Source organism: Nuphar pumila, chromosome 10 (genome assembly GCF_984573655.1).
Source record: "Nuphar pumila chromosome 10, dmNupPumi1.hap1.1, whole genome shotgun sequence".
NCBI lineage: Eukaryota > Viridiplantae > Streptophyta > Magnoliopsida > Nymphaeales > Nymphaeaceae > Nuphar > Nuphar pumila.
In genome coordinates, this window is record NC_143258.1 from 34,592,905 (window position 1) to 34,615,286 (window position 22,382).

Sequence of the window (22,382 nt, forward strand, 5' to 3'; positions counted from 1 at the left end):
TCGGAGAGAGAGAGAGAGAGAGAGACAGAGACGGGTAGGGTTTAGCCAGACCCAACCCATACCAGCCCTTATAGGGTCCGGGTATGGTAATAAATAAGAAGATCTGACTAAGACCCGGGTCCAGATTCAAAGGTCCAATTAATACATGGAACTGGGTATAGTTTGTGAAATGTTATACCAGACCCGTGCCGGACCCGAGTTTCAATTAAGATCCATAATTTTTCAATATATAAATTGTAAAAAATATTATTTTACAGGGTATGTCCTGGGTCTAGGTATGGCCCGGGTCTAGTTCGTGTAGTTTTTATCAAGTCTAAGTATGATTTCTCTTATGGTTGTTCTGATTAGAGCCGGGTCCAAACCTGATACCATACCTGAAAATCAAGATCAGGTCTGGTTCCACCTAGGTCTGAACCAAACCTGACCCGTTGACAAGAGAGAGATAGAGGTTGGGGTCGAGATGCATTTAGTACGATGGATAGGATATGTCATGTGATCAACCCTATTTTGTAGTTTTACAATGAAAACAAGGGTGCCCACTTGGCTAGTAGGGTGGTTACGAGGGTGCTGAGATGAAGTCACCATATCAAACTTTGTTGGTACACGGGTGTGTTCATAGCTTTTTGAGGTGGGCCACATAAGGCAGAGTGGTCATGGGGTCCTATCCGGGGCTTTTCTCGCTTCAGCGAAGGTTCCTTGTCATAAAAAACAAACAATGAAAACAAGTGTATAGTCACTATCCAAGTATTGAAAGCAAAACCGATCTCAGAACTGAAGCTTCTTTGCTTCCTCATAGCCCATATATGCATGTATGGGGGTGTTGTGTGGTAGGTACAGTTAGTGCACGTCACCTTGTGTTGGGACGTTGCAGGTTTAAAACCCAATGGTATAGTTGTATAACTAGTAGTGGTCTGCCTAACCCTAGCTTGCCTTTCAAGCAAAGATTGTCAACTTTTACTTTCAAATAAATGGTTTCTCTTTAAATATTCGTCTCGACCAAAATGCGGTTTTTCTTTAAGTAAGGCATTTGATAACCATGATAAATTGACGCCCAGCCCAGGACTGTTTACCCCATGTTACAATAAAGAACAATTTACACAAAGGTACCTAACTTCTGATGTATTTATAAACTAATACCTGATGTTTTAGAAATTACATTTAACATGCTCAATGTTTCTAGTAATTCACAAACAATCGCTCCACATTACCACTGTGAGGTTAACTCTGGTTCAAACTGGGTTAGTGAAAGGAAAATGACAAAGTTACCCCTACAATCAGTGAAAACTTCTACCCACCCACTCTCCTCACATTTCCCCAAAATGCAAATGACTGCAGTTGCAACTTTCATTTAAAATGCTAAATGGTGTTAGCCAGACACATTTATGACTATTGGATCTAGATATACTGATATGAAATGATTAGGTGGTGATTAACATATAATAATGCACATGGAAAGTGAGAGTATAAACTCTGAAGAAATTTTGAAAAGTAAGAGTATTTGCTATGTTGGCAAATCATGGATTTATGAATTAATAAATTTCATAATACTCCACTAGTGTGCATGCCCGTGGTATGGTCATGGAGGAGCCATAAGAACCCCATGACTATGTAAGACCCACATTACGATCTATTCATGGACTACATGACTTAGTATGCAGTGAATGGTGAATACTTGAAATCTATGACATGACAGAAAAATAACCTAAATTGTTAATAACCTCATGATAGGGATATATCACGAAGGAGAAATCCAATTACAGTATGTAAAACCTTATAATGTCGTGAGTGCAATACATAATGCACTGATTATCATAAAATGTGGATGTTCGCCCTATATGCCCAAGTGGGAGATGTTGGATCCTGGTACTGATCCAGTATGGCCAAATGGGTCTCACATGAAATCCAATGACCCACTTGAGTAGTGGGTCATTGATATATGCACCACTAGAATACTGGTGGAACCCTTAAACATTGGATTCCTATCATGTTTGGGAATCCACTGAGTCAATTAGAGCTGGATAACAGCTACCCAAGGAAAGTTAAATATCACAGCCCCTACCTCTGCAGAATAGACAGAGAACTCGATATTCATTAATATCAACCATTCTTCTCTTCTTCCCTAGCCTTCCCTGTGCACACCCCGATCCTAGATCTAACAGGGAGTCGGCCTGGTGGCACGATGGGCCAAGCCGACCCAGCCCTCTTTGTGTAGGGTTTTGGCCATGATTTTAGGCCTGGGCCCATTAGGTACCGGGGGAAAATCTAGTCTCTTATATACATGGGCCAGCCTGCAGTCCGATGGGCCTAAGTTATTTATTAATTTTTTAATAATATAAAATTTTAAAATTTAACTATTACATAGTAACTTGAATAACTATTATTATTTACCAAATATGTTACACGAGAACATGATATTTGTTAATTATTATTATTTACCTAATTAGTTGCACTAATTAAGAATTAGTTGCATGGAAACTTGTTATTCTCTCATTAACCCATAATCTCAGACAAACATTTATGCATTTTAGGTTTGGGATAGGCCAAGCCGGACCCAGCCCGCTTCACATTGGCTAGTGGGCCAATGGGCCGGGCCATGCGCTTCTCTTCAAACCTAAGACCGTTAAGAACTGGGTCAAAACCCAACCCGTTAGTAAAATGGCCGGCCCGGCCCAATGCCCACCCCTAAAACCGTTCGACTAACTATCAAATTTATGTGATGTTGATAATTTTACCCTTGAAACAGAAAAACCAAGAAAATAATCTCTCTCTCTCTCATTTCCCTTCGTTCCAATTATTACCGCTATTTACTCCTATACTTTCATTACTGCTTGTAACCACCATTACTTCTTTTTGCTACTGCTGCCACCATCGCCTATTGTTTTTCTACCGCATTTCATGTTTATTTCATTTTCCTATCCTCTATCGTGATCTTCTATTAATCACTATCTTCCTTTCTTTTTCTGCCACCACCATTTTTCTATTAAACATTTTTACCATGGCCCATCTTTGACACAGGCTGACTGCCCTCAATCTCTGTGGTACAGCTGTGGGGACAGCAGAAGATGAAGGGCATATCAACTTTAGTGGCACACTAACGTGTGCGTGATTGCACCTGATCTGCCATCAAAGTTAACTTGGTTAGGTTCAGTAGGGTCTCATCAGACCTGGATCTAACATCAAGCCTAAAAACTAGACTCTACTTTGACCAGTATCAATTGATTATGTCTCCAATATGATATGATTTTGATTTAAAATATCATATATCAGATCATCAGATTAAATGGATTAAGGTTTATAGACAATTTTTTCATGTCATGATGTCTAAAATTATAGCCAAACTTGAATTGATATCAAACATGTTCAGGTTTGCATTTGGGAATCAGGGATGCCAAGTGTGTATAGGAGTCTGGCGTAGGCTTAACCAGATCTGGTCCATATCATTAGATCCAGATACCATGTATCTGAATCCATGTTTAACCACAAATATGGCTGGGCTCGGGATCTGGGTCAAAATCTGGTAACAAATATGGTTGGATCTTAATAAGGCAACAGAACCAAGAGAACAAAAAGAACACAACGAACACTTTCAAGTGGTTCATGGTGCTTTATTTAAACACAACAGATCTGAATAAACTAATTGTGATTATTATAGTAGTTGACTACATTATTTTTCGTATTCATATCAAATATGCTTATCTTTTGAATTAATTATGGTATTGAATTATGATAAAGTAAGTATGACTCCATGCATCTAGGTCAATGCACAACAGTACATTCAATCTCTCATTAATTATTCCTTTGTCTTCCTCTTGCTTTGATTCAACTTCGCATGACAAGCAACCCTTTGACGTCGATCGACAATTGGATCACTAGTCTCTATCATGTGCAAGTCCACAGGCTTGATGACATTTGATTCAAAAACTCTTTCTCTCGATAGATCATGAGCTCATTCAAGAGGACTTGCTTGATCCCCCACTTTGTTTAATTTGTTTTCTTTCCATTGTCTTGCTGCACAATAGTTACGAGATTTAGAAGTGGTTGTGAGAACCATATAAGAACCAAGACATGAGAAGCCTGCGAGGGCTCCGCTCATAGGGTAAGGGTGACTTGTGAACATCACCAAGTTGGTGGGATGTCACAAGTTTGAAACCCATGGGTGGCGTCCCTTGTCGCAGGGTCGAAGCTGGTGTATTCCCCAGTAGGTAGGGGGACCTCAAGGGTTTTACCAACAGCCAACCGGAGGCCAGCCAATGTTCTGTCAGTGATAGGGATTTTCCCTTGGATTATCCAAGAAAAAAAAACCAAGACACGAGAAGTGAAGTGGGTATCAGAAAGTGATGTGTAAAAATATGAAACATCAAGTCAATGTTTGATAAATATGTGAAGCATAAGAAAAAACAAGTAAGAAATTTTAGCAACATCCAAAGGGCCAACCACATAAGACTTACCTCAGGCTCTTAATGGTTGCTAAGTACTGGTCTAAAATGTGATAAGATTGAATGCCCAACATTTTCTTTTCTTTTCCATGAGGAACGAGGAAGCAATCCCTAAGGAACAGAGACATAGTCATGCTGGTTACGTCTGTTGTACTTATGGTCATTTTCCCAATGGTGTAAACTTGTGTCCCACCCCTTGCCCCCAAAGAGGCACATTGTTTCAGCAAGAGCAAAAGTCTTAATGCCCTTGCACTTTCTTATATACAAGGGGCTAGCACCCATAGAAATAGAACCCTGACCACCCGTCAAGCATCCAAGGCCCCTCCCACTACACCAAACCCCTTGGGGCTAACACCCAACATCTTATTAACTTCAACAAACATCTTCTTAACGGAAGCAGATTAGGTCATGTTGAACATGAGTGTTTTTGCTCATGCTAACATTGTGGTCGTCTATTTGAATTTTGGATGAATGCCACATAGTTTGTTGACTTTTTAGCTTTTCAAAATACAAATCGGACGACCACGATGTTGGCATGAGCAAAAATGCTCATGTTCAGCATGACCTGATCTGCTTCCCTTCTTAACTACTATCAATAATGCAACTAGCTCTCACTCGTATCCTAACCACTCTTATAAATAGATAAACATTGGGTTCTATTCTACATTGGTCCATCCTTCCTCTACCATTTGATATGGCAATGAAGGGAGTTTCCATAGCCATCTTCTTTGTTGCTATACTCTTAATATTTTTTGAAGCTTTTGCACATGAATTTTAGGAACCAGTAGGTTCTACCTCTCTAGTTTTTTTCAATCCTGGTTTCATTCCTCTACTTTTTTTCGTTCTATTAGTAATTTCCCAAGCTTGCACGTGAATTAGAAGAAAAACAAAGCAGGTTGATATATATATATATATATAGAGAGAGAGAGAATAATGCGCTCATTCTGCCTTATTTTCTAGTTTTGCCCCATTAGACCCCTTAAAAATAATAGTTTTTTGTATTTTTTCTCACATCTAACACCATATATGAGATCTATAGGTTTTTCTTAGTGAGAACAGACTTTTGGATCACCAAAATCTGGCCTATATACAGTTTTTTTCGGTGATCCAAAATCAATGTCTATGAAGGCATCATTTTTTTTCGGCTCATAAAAATACATTTTTTTCATCAAAATAACATGATCCAATAGTCTGACTCCCACTAAATTGAGCATGTTAAAAATATCTAACGGTTCAAATATATCATAAAAATAATTCAAACTATGGGGCCTAATGGGGCAAAACAAGAAAAGAGGGCCGAATATGTTCATTCTCAAATATATATAAATATATATATATATATATATATATATATATATATATAGGGAGAGAGAGATTGAAACCTGCTAAATGACTATAAACCCTCTCCCCCTCCCACACCCCTTTCTCCCTCTTTTCTCTCCCTCACATTGCCGCCTTCCCCTAGTCCGATATGGGGATGGCAGTCAATTAAGGCGAGGGCGAAGGGCAAGATCTCCACCCTCGCTCTGTCTTAAAATTTTGCCCTCCATCCCTGCATGGGTTTTGATTTTGACCTTCATCTTTGATCCATCCTCAGTTTTATGTCTCCATCCTAGGTCCAAACAGAGTGAGGTAGGGCAAGGTCCTGTTTTCCCGATCCATCTGCCACTGCCATCTTTCATCGTTAGAGGAAGAGGAGGAGAGAAATGGAAGTTCGTGCGGCTCATTAAAGGAAAGGGAGATAAGAGATTTGAGAAAGGGTTTTATGTTAGGGTTAGGAATATATATATATAGGATTTTATAATATGTATAAAGATATAATAGTAATTTTCTTAATGGGGATCAGGGACAGGGTGGGGCGAGGTGAGACAGGGTAAAGGCAAAAGTAAGTCCATCCCCGCACGGGTTTTGATTTTAACCTCTATCCCTGATCCATTCTATGTTTCATGTCCTCCGTCCCTGATCCATTTTCTATTTTATGTCCTCCATTCCTTGTCTAAACGGGGTGAGGCAGGGACCTATTTTGCCCCGATCCACTGCCATCCCTAGTCAGATACCTCCCCTTTCTACTCTCTCCCTCTCTGATGATAGCCACCCAAACCTCTGACGACGACAAACTGGGCCTCGAGTGACGCATCCCATTTTTCCCTTCTAGAGACATGTCGTACCCAACCTCCCCTCTTCTCTGCTTCCTCTCTCCCTCTTCCCTCGCTGCTTCACACGGTGATCTGCGAGCACTGCAAGATCCAACGATGGCAAGCACCAAAGGTTTCAGCAAGCACTAGGGAGATCATCGAGGGGTCAAGCGAGAGAGAGGGGGCTCGACAGGGGGGATCAGTTTAGGGTAGCAACGCGGGGAAAAAAGGGCTTAAAGGGTTCAACCAATGGCTATGGTTGATTTAGCAAGTTTAGTAGAGAAACTCATTTAGCAATCTCTCTCTCTCTCACTCTATCTATCTATATATATAAGAACTACCATGTGAGCTGCGACTTTCATAGGTTTTTTATTCTTTTCTCTTGAATTTAACCATACAGTTGTGATCAACATGTTTGGTTTATAAGAAATAGAAATTTACAACAATTCTGAGTATTTTTTGTTGATTAAACCCTGCAGATATGATCTACAATTATTATTTAGTGGAAAATAGGTTTTGAATCATTTGGTGATGATATACTTGCAGGTTTTTTATGATCCTCAAAAATCAAGGACTCATAATGTACAAAAAAATCATGACTTAAAAAATCATATTTTAATATCAAAAAACATGATTCATAGGTACTCCCGTAGCACTGTAGCATTATATATATATATATAGTAGAGCGTAGGTATTTGAACATTAGATGCTTGTGATACATGCTTGATGGGTTTTACGGTTCTTCTGCTGTTTTTTTCGCAGTTCCAACCACATAAATGCATTGGGCATGATCTATTTTTGGACCTTGATATTCTGCCTTTTTTGTCATGTCTTTTTCTGCTATCATATGATGGATTGCTTTTGTATCTAGGAACTAGTTGGAATTTCCTATTGATTACATATTTATGACAACAACAAAAGCCTTGGAAATATCGTAGCATTCCCTAGCAATATGGTTCCTCCAATCACAAAACTCACAAAGGACCCCGTGTTGACTGGGGTTTCCTTTATCCTGTCCACCACTGCCTCTACCTTTGTTATTTCTTGCAGGAAATCCACGATCACAACCACAAAAATTTTTGAAGACCACCACTTCTCCATCATCTGAATTTCCCTGCGAACCTTTGATCATGGCCACTTTCTTGCTGAGCAAAGAAAGCAACAATAGAGGTACCTTGAGAGGATCACAAATTTAACAACTACATTATTTTTTTATTTAGAAGCATATCATACAACCTATAAAATGAATGGATCTTCTCAAGAGTAGTCACAGTGGCAGCAAAACTTTTATATTCATGGGTGAGACCATTCAACGTATAATGCACTAAATCAAGATCAAAAACTTCTTCATTAACAATACTTAGAGAATCAACAAGATATTTAATATGATTCAAATATTTTGTCATGATTATGTCTCATTTGCTAACATCTCGAAGATTTTTCTTCATTTGCATGATTCTAAGGCTTGATTGAGAGGCATATGCTTTCTCATGAGCAATTCATGCTTCCCTAGCAATGAGGATCCTAGAGATTTGACTGATTCCAACCTCAATCATTGTAGTCTTACCTCAACTTGGCTCAATTGGTCAGATCTTTTTTTATACATGATATTCAAGGTTTATAGAACAAGTTTCACCTTCCTTAGTCACACTTAAACATTGATTGGGAGCTGGACATGTGCCATCAGCAAACTTAATTAAATCCGGGTTGAACATAACTGATTGGATTTTTTTATCACCATAATAAGTAATTGTTACAATCAAGTTTTATTGAGACCAAACTCAAGAAGGTGTTCCATTGGATCGCTGCATTAGGAACTAGAGATGCAGATGATGAACTCATTATGACTGATCACACACCAGCATTAAAGTGAGCACAAGAAGGATCGAAAAACACTTAAGTGACCCCTACTTCACAGCAAGCAAATGCATGCACCAACACCACTTTGATGCAGATGTTGAATCAGGGACCAAACTGATTTTAAGGCCCCAATTACTAAACTTGTATGCATAAAATATGAACAAAACATGTAGGAAGATCAACAACGAAGCTTACCCCACGGTTCCTGATTAATGCACCCAGTGATTCTTCACGTTGAATCAAAACACGACTGGGTTGGACGACTCTCTATACGACTAGTAGATCATAGCTCGGGTACCATGAAAACAAATCAGATCTGACGTTGAATTAGATCTAGTTAAAAAAACACTAAACTCAAGAAGGAAGGAGACAGCGTGGTTCTGCTGAGTCTGTGCCTACATGCATGGTAATACCTATTGGAATTCTTCACACTTATATACACAAAACAAATAGATCATAGTGCGAAAAGACTCAGAAACCCAGTTTTGGGGTCATATACTTGTTTTTTTTATAGGCAAGCTGGAGTTATATAACCATACCATTAGGATTTGAACTTGCAACGTCCCAATGACATGCACTAACTGCTCTTACCAGACAAGGGGAGCCCCCCCCTCTTGGTGTTTTGGGGTCATATATTTTCTGTTTCTTCATTGTAACTTTTTTGTCTCTTTGTTTTCTGCTTTTCTGTACCCCTTTCTCTTGCTTTGCTTGGTAACTTATCGTCACCTGCTTACGTACTGTGATAATTCTTTCAATCAATATATTTCCTGTATTTCTTTTAAAACGGGTGTCAGCATACAATGAGACATCCTCTACCACTTATGAATTATGTCTGTACTGACGTATGGCTTACTGTCAAGATGCCTTTAATGCTATCCATCTCACGGTGAATGGCATCCAAGGGAAATAGGCATGATCATGTCAGAGGCGCTCATGACGGTACCCAAACACCATGGTTGGATGGTTTACTTTTCAGATGGGTCCCACAAAAATTTTCTGAGTTATTTATCTTTGTAGATGAATGCCATCTAAAACACAAAAACTGAACGGCTGAAAAACAAACGAAAAAACAACTTCACGAATGAACGGCATCCAAGGCACAATTGATGAGGAAGCTGCAGACGGTTTACTGCCTGGAGCCTGCGAGCTCGCACGGGGTGTGGGGGATCGACAACTATCATTCCGTCCCCTTCGCCTTTGGCTCGGCGTAGTTGATCGATCACAAGTACATGAAGCCGAAATCATCCACAATCAGGATATCCTGGATAACTTTTTCAACGAGTCCATGTACCTCTCGTGCATGGCGTTCGTGAGAAAGGAGAAGAAGGGGCCGATGTTGGACGACATCAGCGAAGTGCCGACATGGAGCAAGGTGAAGAGTGGGATTCTCAAGATGTAAGGCGGAGGTTCTGGAGAAGTTGCCCATCATGCAGCATTTCATCTTTGGGTGGATCATTAAGTGGTATGCACTAAGCTTGATTAAACTCATATGTTTGGCTAATTTGAGTGTTAATCTTGGTATTATGTGCTTTTTGTTCATTTATGTTTTGTTTATGATATGTTTAATGGATGTGATGACGGTTTTTTATCTTTCCATATGAGATTTATATTTGCTGCAATTGATCGTACCTACAATCTAGTTGGAATCTCACAATGCAAGTTGTTTAGACTCCACATGGAAAACAAAAAGTTTTTTTTACTCAATATAACCTCATAAATATGTTTCGGTCGATTGAGTAGGAATCCATGGGAATCGACATTTCATTTTACTATAAATTGCAGCTTCTAGCAACATTTCCGTTACACTCTCAGAATAAACATTTCATCTTACCTTTGATGTGAGTCTCCAAACCAACAGTTGTAAGGTTTTTGGGCTGTCAGTGGAGAAAATGAGTTTACTTGTGCAAAAGGCCAAAGGTTAGACTGTTTTTATCTGCCTCTCCCCTAAGTGTATTTTTGTGAACATGTTGTTCTTTGTGTGCAGGTATGATTGTGTTTTGGTTTTGCCCGAGTTATGAGTGATGAGACAAACAAAAAATACTAACTTTTCTTTGGCTATTTACGAGGCAGATTGGTAAGAAGGAGAATGCATTTTCAGACTTTTAGTTTTAATTGACCTTTCGTCTTTGACAACACTGATCTACTTGCTAGATCATTAGCTAACTTTTAGGGTTCAGAGTCAATTATGGTATGGTGAGTAATGGATCTAATCTTCCAATATCCCACACAAGTAATATTTCTTTACTCAGTTCTGGAAAAAAAAGTTACCTTAAAAGAATTCCACATATATATATATATATATACATATATATATATATATAGATATATATATATATATATATATATATATATATATATATATATATATATATATATATATATATAGAGAGAGAGAGAGAGAGAGAGAGAGAGAGAGATGCATTATTATGGTAGTTGAGAAGATGGAGTCAATGCAATTTTGTCACACTTATCCACAAGTGGAGCTTTCATCCAATTGCTGTGAACACTTGGAGCAAATAATGGTTTTGGTATGTGAGGCTGAAAATTTTTCTGGTATATTTTTGCACTTAAAATTCATTAGTGCATTCTCGATAAATTTAATATGGGCTTGTGGAGTGATTTCTCATCACCCCCATTCATTACGGTCACTTATCTCGTGTAAATTCTTCCTAGAGCATGCTGAGTGTGAGTATGGTAGAGAATATTAGAGGACTTGGGCGATTTTGGGCCTGCAGTGAAATTATTTGGCAGATCAAGTGTTTCAAGTGCAACGTAGTAACTAAAGAACGAAACTAAATACCTCAATCTTTGGCTAGAATTGAGTTTTGCGGAAGGGACAATCTGGAAGGACAAGCCTCCAGATTGGTTTCCTTTTGATTCATGGTTGTACGTACTGGTCGGGGTCAGCCTAACCCCATCTTGCCAATCTAAAATAAAATAAAAGCGATAAGAAAAATGTTTAATTAACTATTATTAATTTGTTACAAGTTCCATCTAATTAATTTTTGAAAGCCTTAATAACAATAGTCCTTAAAGTAACAAAAATGAGTTGGATACTCTTTCACAATGTAACAAAAATTAGTTTCTTTTAGAGGAGCAACAAAATTTCACAAGTAGTTGGGATGAGCTAAATTGGATCACTTTATAAATTGCTCCTTGCCATTTGTAATTATTTTATCTATTTTTTTGAATGGCTTTTTCATAAACGGAGAAGTGATTGAGGAAGTAATTCAGGGAGTTTCTTTGTTGAGGATGGAGAGATAATATGATGTCACTACTAGAGTATAGAAACAAGTGAAATTTGCCCATCTTGGCTGATGGGTTAGTGTTTTTTCTTTTTCGTTTTTTTCTAAATGAAGAACGGAAAGCAACTCTTGTTAGTCGTGAAGTGAGATTACAGGTAGCATCTCTGTCATGAACTTTAACCACGTGCTTGAGTTGAGTGCTCTAAAAGAGGCTCACAAAATCCAGGAGGGAAAACTGGGCAATGGGATGAGTACTGGTCCATTGGGCATGTATCCTACCTGTTTTTGATATTTTCTATAATATATATAATTATGTAGGTTTGGGTTTGGGATTCTATTTTAGTGACCCAAAAAAAATCTGAATCCAAACCCAAGTGAGTCTGGGTCAACCCTGACCCGTTGACAGCCCTGCTTGTGCATTGGTTAGAGTCCTGCACTAATGCTTGCTTTACAATAAATCAATATCATATTTAATTCAAAAGATAAGTACACGTCACAATGAAGATAGTGCGACTCAGTCCAAGTGCAATAATTATGCATTTAGGTGTCATTGACTCAGTCCAAGTGCAATAATTTTTTTATTTTCATTGACTCAGTCCAAGTGCAATAATTATGCGTTTCATTGACTCAGTTCAAGTGCAATAATCTTTTGATTTTCACATGAACAAGTAGTCCTCGACTCTTGAACTCCTGTCCCTCGGCTGCAAGAGGGGCAACGGTTGCCGGTAGGGGTGTCAACGGGTCGGGTTTGGTTTGGACCCAGGTGGAACCACACTCGTACCAGATTTTCTGGTATGATATCGGGTCCGGACACTTCCGGGTCTAATTGGGTCTACTATGAGAAAAACCATACCCAGACCCAATAAAAACTACATGAACCAGACCTGGATCATTCCCGGTAAGACAGTAGTTTTTATCATTTTTACATTGAAAAATTGCGGGTCTTAATCGGATCTCAGGTTGGGCCCGAGTCTGCTATAAAATTTCACGAACTATACTCGGGTCTATGTATTAATCGAACCTTCAGGTCCGAACCCAGGTCTTAATCGGGTTTTCTTATTTGTCACCATACCTGGACCCTATAGGGTCAGGTCCGGGTAAACCAGGCCCGTTGACACCGCTAGTTGTAGGGTTCCTAGTCAGTTTGTTTCTCTTGGACAAGGAATTTGGGTCCAATATGATTCAAAATGGGTCCGAAATCACCAAAATGGATCCCTCAAAACGAGAGGGGTCAGTTCATATGTAGGCTGTAGCTGTGCTGTTCTGTAGCATGTTTGCCACGCTAGCCCTGCCGGTGCAACAAGTCTAGCCATGCCAGTTTAGCTAGTGTTGGAGGGCTGGCCGTATCAGATAAGCTGGTGCAGCAGTAGTAGATGCAACAACTTAGCTGGTGCAATTAAATAGACTAGGCCAAGCCAATGCGCTACCTTGGCTGGCACTAAGCTGGTGTGGTTAGCTTAACTGCACCAGCTCAGTTGGCACAGCTAATCTAGGGTAAAAATTGACCCTCGACCATTCCCTTGGTGTTGATGGAGCTCTTTTCTGGCAATTTTACCAATGACTGAAGGTCAAGCAGTTTGGTTTTTTACTGCTTTTGGCTGATTCGACCCAATTTGACTCGTTTAAACCTAATTGGATCTAATTTGGTTTGGTTGGACCTAGTTTGTGCTAGGTTTGACTGGGTTTTTTGAAACTAAGGTCCATACCACAAAACTCCATTGAAAAAAGAAATTTGCAAATTTTCTTCAGTTTTGTTATACCAGTTCATGGACTAAAGTCGGTCACGGTGTCATAGAGGTGGTTCTAATGAAACTAAGTTAGGGTTTAACCAGGCTCTGAATTAGCTAAACAAAGTTTTTGACAAAGATTTGACTTGATTTAGTTATAGTTGAGGTCAAATTCTGAGAGTTAAAACTTAAAATACCCCTTGCTTTACAATAATTCAATATCATAATTAATTCAAAAGATAAGCATATTTCAAGCTTAGATTCTTGCCGGAAGGACCGAAAGGTCTGCGTCATAGGGGGAGGCTTGTAGAGGAGAGGGGCAGTTGGCGTCGAGGGGAGGTTTACAGAGAGTGGAGAGGGAGACAAAATGAAGAGTGTCGATAGGGTGGTATTACCCCTGCCATATATATATATATATATATATATATATATATATATATATATATATATATATATATATATATATATATATATATATATATTAGTGTAGCCCCGTCCCTGTTCTCAGGGTAACAGGGGGGACGCGGAACGCTTTATCAAACAATCCCTTAACATAACATAATGTTTGATAGTAAAACTGGTAAAAGAGCCGAATGAACTGAACACTAGGTGTTTGGGTTCAGCTTGTTTACCAGTGGAAGGTATTTAAGTTCGGGCTTGTGTCTGGGTGAGCTGGGCTGTCCTGAGCCCGGTGAGCCTATACCATGAGCTGGCTCGTGCAAAAAGACAATATGTATTTTAAAGAGTGAAACTAATGAGATTTAAACTTTAAACATTTAGGTCGAAGGTAAGGCTGAGAGTCAACTACTCTAACCAGCTATAACACACATTACACTTAAAACCTATATATTTTATCTACACAAGCTCACTCTAGCCGAGCCGAGGTGCACACTATCTATTCACGCATGAGTCATTTTAGGTGAATGAGCTGCCTGCGGCTTCCCTTGCCAGCCGCATGAACTGAGTACAAAAGAGTTCATAACAAGCTGAACCGAGCTGAGCCACCAGCTGGTTAATTAACCTGCCGATAAATGTGATAAGATTGAATGCAAAGCATCTTTTCACCCACCGTGATAATGCAGCTCTCTCTCTCTCTCTCATCCTAACCACCATTATAAATAGATCAGTATGGGGCTTCCATTCTGCACTCATCCACGTTTCTTCTACCATTTGATATGGCAATGAAGAGAGCTTCTATAGCCATCCTCTTTCTTGCTCTGCTCTTAGTATTTTCTCATGCCTTCGCACGTGAATTGGATGAAAAGCAAAGTAGGTTCTATCCTCTAGTCCTTTTCAATCCTACTTGGTTACTTAATTTTTATCCCTCCGGCTATATGGTCTTTGTTATATATATATATATATATATATATATATATATATATATATATATATATATATATATATATATATATATATATATATATATATATATATAGTTGCTATAATTGTTTGATTCTGCCTATAATTAAGTTAGAATCTCATGATGCAAGTTTTTTGAGTTAATCTAATCTCATAGATGTATTTAGCAAGCTCGATTTAACAGGAATCAACCCTTGGATCATGTCTTTTCAATGGAAAAATATGTTTTTATGAGTAAGGAAAACATTGTTTGATTAGCCGTTGATTTTTAGATTGCTGGAAGAACCAGCATACAAGTCAGATTTTGGTGATAGAAAAGCATATTCCTATGTAAATCACATCTATGGTGTTACATGTGAGAAAAAAATAAAAAAATAAAAAAAAGCACTATTTTCTAAGTCAATTATAAAGAACAAATATATGAGGTCTGATCATTGATGCTCAAGCATGATAGAAAACAAGCTTTCAAAGGGTTATTTCATGTTTTCTTTAAATCTTACCCTACAGATATGTTGTGCATGCTTGATTTTATAGCAATCGGCTCTTGGATCATTCGATTCCAATATGTCGGTAGGCATTTACAAGGTTTAAAAAATCGACAGTCTTAAGATTTTCATGAATATTCAATGCTTAAAATATCATATTTTTATTGAGAAAACATGATCCAAGTGACATTTTCGTTTTAGTTGATCATGCTGAACACATCTGTAAGGTCAGATTTAGGTAAAACATGATAAAACCCGGTCAAAAGCCCGGTTAGCTGGGGGGTTTGCCAGAAAAGTGGTTAGCAGCTACCACCTTCTTTATGGGCTGCAATACCTCCAATTGATTACACCATATTCCACACTGAAACTCATGCGTGCATGCATTATTTGACCCCACAGATGTGTTTTCCATTGTTTATCTATCAAGAATTGCACGCTGGATTTATTAGTTTCTGCATGAATACATAATTTTCTAATCGTAAAAGAATTTTTCCTTGTAAACCGTTGATTTTTTGAGATCTTGACAGGCCAGATTAAGCAAAATGATTGGATGATCGAAAACCTGTTTTTGACTATGAAAGCCTTGTACATCATTCCCATAAGGCATGATTCATAAAAAAAAAAACACTAAAATGATGAAAATGTGTAGTTTCTAATAGAGAGTACAGAGTAGGGTCAGGTGTACTCTGGACAAGGACCATTCCAAGATTAGTGAGTGGAAGTGATTGCTTGGTTTACAATTTGGATGGAAAAAACTTGAGCACCCCATGCACATCCTTATAAAGTTAACAATGTTAGTGGTTTGGTTATTTTCCTACTAACGTTTGTGTATTTTTGCTTCAGAACATTCTTATGGAGGACTTTCTGAAGATTATGAACCTTCTCCACCTCCAGAATATTATGGGGTCACTCCAATTTATTATCCTCCTCCGTGCTGCTGAGTTCGCTGAGGCTGAAGCTCCTTTGCTTCCACATAGTCCATATATGTTGTGAATCAATAAGCAGTAGATGCTTAAATAAAAGTACTTCAACTGTGTGCACCAAGTGCAGTGTGGCATGTAGCTTGTGCTAGGAATAAAGTTTCTTTCTCCCGGTACTGTGTTGTCATGAAATGTTGTACTTTATTATTGTAATAAAAGCTATTATAATTATAAGATTCTGGTGCTCGCTTAATGTGAAATTCAATTACCAAAACTCTTCCTGTAATTAGGAATGTGTGAATATGTTTTCAGTTTAAAGTACCGGAAACGAGGTATTTTGAATCAAGCCATTTTGGCTGCGCATCCCTGGTGACACGAGCCGAGACACACATTCGTGTGGGAAATTTTTTATTATTTTTAATAATATTCTGATTAAAGATCATTTTTTAATATTAAAATATCAAAAATAGCTTTGATTGATTACAAAAAAAACTCTACATGTCCTATTTTAAAAAAAAAATTTGCACTTGTGGGCCGAGTACTTTACTAAGCATTCAGTCTGTGTATTGGATCAAGTCAAATGTGGTAGTGTGAGTTGGGGCGGAGCAGATGCGGTACTTAGCCCGGTACCTTGCAAAGCTACTGGGCCCCAATGACTGATCACTGGATCTCCCCTCGTGTTGAGGGCTGATCAGTTGCAATGTGATTGCATACTTTCAGTGTGCTGCAGCACCTGTTCACCCACCATCTATGGGATACAGTCTGTCAGCTGTGGGGCCCAATTAAGTCTGGTAAATGATCCAAATGAAGTGAGCTTTGGCTGTTCGAGCTTGACTCGTTAGGGCTACACACCAGCTCGAGACAAGCCGAGCCCGAGCTCGTTACGAGTTGAGCTTGCTCATTTTTCTTTAAAAAATTATTTTTAAATGATTGCTAAGCTTGATAATATATAAAATATACTTGCCATGCTCGTGTTCAGCTCATTTACCTAAATGAGCTGGTTAGTTGCTCGCCCTCGCCGAGCTGAATATGGAAGCCAAGCTGAGCTTCTCACGAGCTGAGCCAAGTCGAATGGCAAGCTGCTCGTTCATCTCATTTCCCAACCATATGCCCAACAGCAGATGGTGGGTGATGAGGTGCAACAGCACACTTAATTAAAGTGTTTAATCACATTACACCTGATCTCAATTCCTCCCGTTGGAGTGCAGTCAATAGGAGTGTGCAATGGTGGTGATGTTGTTAACAATGCTCGTTCTATATTTGGCTCTTTTCATTTCGGGGTTCTTTACTGTACCTACTATGAACTTCATCCTGCTTCTTCCTGCTAGGATTCTTCAGACTTATATACACAGATCACAGTGCCAACAGATTCAAAGACCCAGTTTTGGGGTCATATACTTCTTTTTATAGGGAAGCTGGGATTAGGCAGACACCCACCAGCCATACAACCATACCATTGGGATTTGAACTTGCAACCTCCCAACACAAGGTGACAAAAACTAACTGCTCCTACCAGACAAGCGGAGCGCGGCGTTGGTGTTTTGGGGTCATATTTTCCTGTTTCTTCAGAGTAACTCTTTTTTTTTTTTGCTCTTTGTTTTCTGCTTGTCCCCTCTTTCTCTCTTGCTTGGTAACTTCTTGTCACGCGCTGTGCTAATTTTTTCAATCAATATATTTCCTTTATTTCTTTTAAAACTGGCGTCAGCACACAGTGAGACATCCTCTACCGCTTATGAATTATGGTGGCTACGACTGCAGCTGCAGTGGTGTATGGCTTACTGTCAAGATGCCTCCCACGGTGAATGGCATCCAAGGAAATGAGACAAATGCAGGTCAGAGGCGCCTATGATATAGTTGGATAGTTTACTTATCAGATGGGTCCCAAAAAAAATTTCAGAGCAACTCAGCACCAAAAGCAAAAGTTTTTGTGCCAATTGTTGCTGAAAGATCAATAGCAGGAGACGTGTTAAAACCAACAGTTGTACTCAAAGCCGCATGGTCATGGAAGTACTGCACTTCCAGCTATCTGAAACAGCAAAAAAATTAAGATGAAAATTGGGCTGCTTATAATCTTCTTCTTCCATCCGATCACAGATTTGAGAGAGAGAGAGAAGAAGAAAAAGAACAACAACGGAATCAAGTTCACCTTGCCAGAATTGTAATCAGGCAGCTTGATGCTAGCTATGGTCTTTGTCGAAGGCAGAATTTCTGAAACGGTGATTGTTGTAAAAATCTAGCAAACAAAAAAAATTAATGAAACTAATGAATAACCAAAATCAAGGATACATAAAAAAATAGCAAGCGAGATTCATACATTGGATTATGTGTCAACTTTGACATCAATTGTGGCATTCTTGTATTTGTATACTCCAGCAACCTCACGAGAAGAGATCCATTTTTAATTGCGGTCGATGTGAGCCCCTAGGAGTGTTCAACCATCGTCAGATGATTCCTCAACAAAAACTATTTAACAGATACGTAACTGTAGCTGTACAAAATATCTAAATATGGGAAATATAGAAAAACAATTGTAATACAATAGCATATTGAGATGTTTTTATAGAAATGCCGATTTCTTCTTTTTCTTTGTTTTTCTTTAGTTAATTCCATTGAATAACTTTGTAACCTCCATCCTTAGCAAATGAAGGATCGCATTCACTTCATTCACCTTTAGATCCTTTCTTCGGAAGTTTTGAAAGAGCAGATGACCTTCCATGGATTCAATCACATAATCGTGGATAAGGTTGCAAACAGATCAGATCCCAATAATGCTTGCAAAAGAGACATCTCAGATTATATGCTTCAGCTAATAATACTACCAACGTAATAAGGAAAAAACCTAGTGCCAATAACACTAAAAAAAAACCACAAAAAAGGGCATATATGGACTAATTGTAGAAATGATATCTTATGTACCACGGCGTCGGCTGATCCAATAAGTTCAAAAGTTTCATCCCCAAAACTTGACCACTCTATCGGCAGAACCTCAGAAAAAAGTAAATGTTGTATCTTTATTTCCAGCTTCACACCAAATATGTTTTGGTTGGATTGGTCTTTTTTTCTCCTAAGCATCAAGTGATCATGTTAGAGGTGCTATCTAAGTCACACACATGATAACATGACCGTCTACGTCTACGGCTAACTGTTTTCTCTCTATCTCTCTCTACACTTTTCAAAGATGAGAGGTTTCTTTTAAATAGGATTGGGTTACACATTTTGGCTTTCTTATTTCTTATCACAATCTACAAATGATACAACTTTATCTTTAACCAACATCTTCCTTGGATTTATATTTGTTAGGATTTTTCTAATCGTAGGAGTCCTCTTCAAGTTGACTTCTCCTCCTTCTTTGTATTGGGTACTAGGAGTTCTCATGACAGCTGCCTTATCTATACTTGGGGCATTATCTTATCTGGATCTTTATTTGGAATGTCACCTTCATTTGGATCTTTATTGGGAACTTTATCTTCATCATTTGGAAAGTTATCTTCATTTGGGATGTGATCTACATTGGGGCATTTGATTGGATCTAAACCAGATCTGATCCTTTCTTAATAGCTCCTCGCAAGCTCAACAGCCTAGAAAGGGTGTTGAGCTTGGTCCGAAGAAGATTGAATTAGTACAATGATAAGGGCTTTATCATGACATCAACAAGTTGGTTCACAGAAGAGATATACTTCACGTGAAGATGTCATTAGCCCTCGTGATCCTGAATAAAGTGTACATCAATGTCAATTTGCTTAGTGTGATTATAAAACATAGGGTTGACAGCAAGATAGGATGCACCAATATTGTCACACCATAATGTAGGGATAGAGTTGCTTAAAACATGAAGATCATTCAATAGATATGTAAGCCAAAGAACTTCAGTAGCCGTGTTCGACAAGGACTGATATTCAACTTCAATACTAGAGTGGGACATAATGTACTATTTGTGAATAGACCACAAAATAAGAGATTATCCCAGAATGACAGCAAAGCCACCAGTTGATTTTTTATCATCAATACTACTAACCTAGTCTGCATCTGAAAATGCAAAAAATATGTAGGTGGTTGAACTTAGGAATTAAAAAGGCCATCATTAAGAGTATGTTTAACGTAGTGAAAGATCAACTTGATTGTTTTCCAATGAATCTTAGTAGGATCATGCATATATTGACATACCATGGTAACTACAAAAGCAAGATTTGGCCTGGTCAAAGTCAAGTACTACAAGGCACCAAACACTTGGTGGTATTGGGTCGGATCAAGTAAGGGGTCACCTTCATGAATGGATAACTTGGTTGAGGTGGCCAAATGAGTGATAACAAGTTTGGCTCCAATTATGATGGTGTGGACTGTAACATACTTCTATTGAGATAAGTAAATACCGGAAGGGAGTAACATAAGCTTCAATGCCCAAGAAAAAATGTATGTCTCCCAAATCATTAATAGCATATTCATTTCTCAACTTGGCAATAATGTTTACAACAAAACATATAGAACTACAAGTGATAACAATATTATCCACATAGATGAGAATAAAAACTGTGAGATTATCATTGTGGAAAACAAACAAAAAAGTGTAACATGAGTGCTCACAAAACCAATGCTAAAGGAGAAATTACTGAGTGTGATCATGCAAAAATTTTCCTCTCGTTCCCCTTTTCCTTCTCTTTGCCTTTCTAACCTCTATTCCCTTAGAAAAGAAGAGAGAAAAGAAAAGAAAGAAGAGAGAGGAACTCTTTTGCAAGGTCTCATTTGACCAAAGAAATGTTTTGAAAAATCGCTCGCCTCCGTTTTGAAAATTTGCAGGAAAAATTAAGAGACAGGATTCGCTCGTCAGTACGAGGTTTGACCATTCCTAACGCCTTTACCAGGGGTAATCGAACCAAGGATCGAATTTATGCCTTTTGCTTTGCCTAAATATTATTTAAGAATTTATTCTAAGTCTAAAATGCACAAAAATCATGCTTGTGCAATGCAAATGCAGAAATATATGCTTTTGAGAAAACAATGTAGAAATTTAGAATTTTCCAAGTGATTCTAAAATAAATTTGATAATGGAGTGAAGAAATGATTCAAAGGTTTGAAATTGATTTGCAAAAGTTAGATTTTGAATCTAACTTAGAATTGAAAATAGATCTCGAAGAAGAGACTTGAAATTCCAAGTCTTGGAATAACCAGAACTTGAAAAATGGACTTTGATTTGAAAAAAAATAAAAAGAGAAGGAGATTTTGAAACTGAGATAGACCCTTTTGAAGTGAAAATGAATTTTCAAAGTTTAGAATGAACTTTGAATTTTGATTTTGAATCTAGGATTCAATTTTGAGATAGAATCTTGAAAGGGAATTGAATTCTGGATTTTAAAGTCCAGAATTAGAATGAATCTTGGATCTAGGTGGAACTTGAAAATAGAATTGGATTAAGAATCTGAAATATGAGATCCTAAGTGGAATTGGATCCGAAGTCTGGAATCCAAGATGGAGTTGGATCTGAAAATCTGGAATCCAAGATAAAATTGAATCCGAGATCTGGAATCCTAAATGGATTTTTGATCTGAAATCTGAAATTTTAGATGGAATTGGATCCGAAGTCTGGAATCCAAGACGGTGTTGAATCTAGGATCTGGAATCCTAAATGGAATTGGATCTGAAGTTTGGAATCCAAGACGGAGTTGAATCCGAAATCTGAAATCCTAAATGGAATTGGATCCGAAGTCTGGAATCCAAGACGGAGTTGAATCTGAAATCTGGAATCCTAAATGGAATTGGATCCGAAGTCTGGAATCCAAGATGAAGTAGAGTTTGAAATCCAGAATCCTAAATGGAATTAGATCCGAAGTCTGGAATCCTAGATGGAATTTGGATTTGGAAATCTGAATCCAGGATGGAACTGGGTTTTGAAAATCCAAATGGGATTTTTGAGGATGGATCTGGAAGATTTGAGAATCTGAAATGAAGAATAAAGAATAAAACTTGATTTTTAAAACTAAAATTTTTGAAATCAGATGTTGAATTGGGAATTTCAAAGTTAAATTGAACTTTAAAATTTGATCTGAAATGCTAAATTGAATTTGAAATTGAATACTGGAAATGAATTTGGAATTTCAAAGTTTGAATTTGGACTTTGAAATTGGATTTTCAACTAAAAATTGAATGTGGAATATAGAAGGGAATTGGGAATTTCAAAGTCAAATTGGACTTTGAATTCGGATTTTGAATTTTTGAAATGA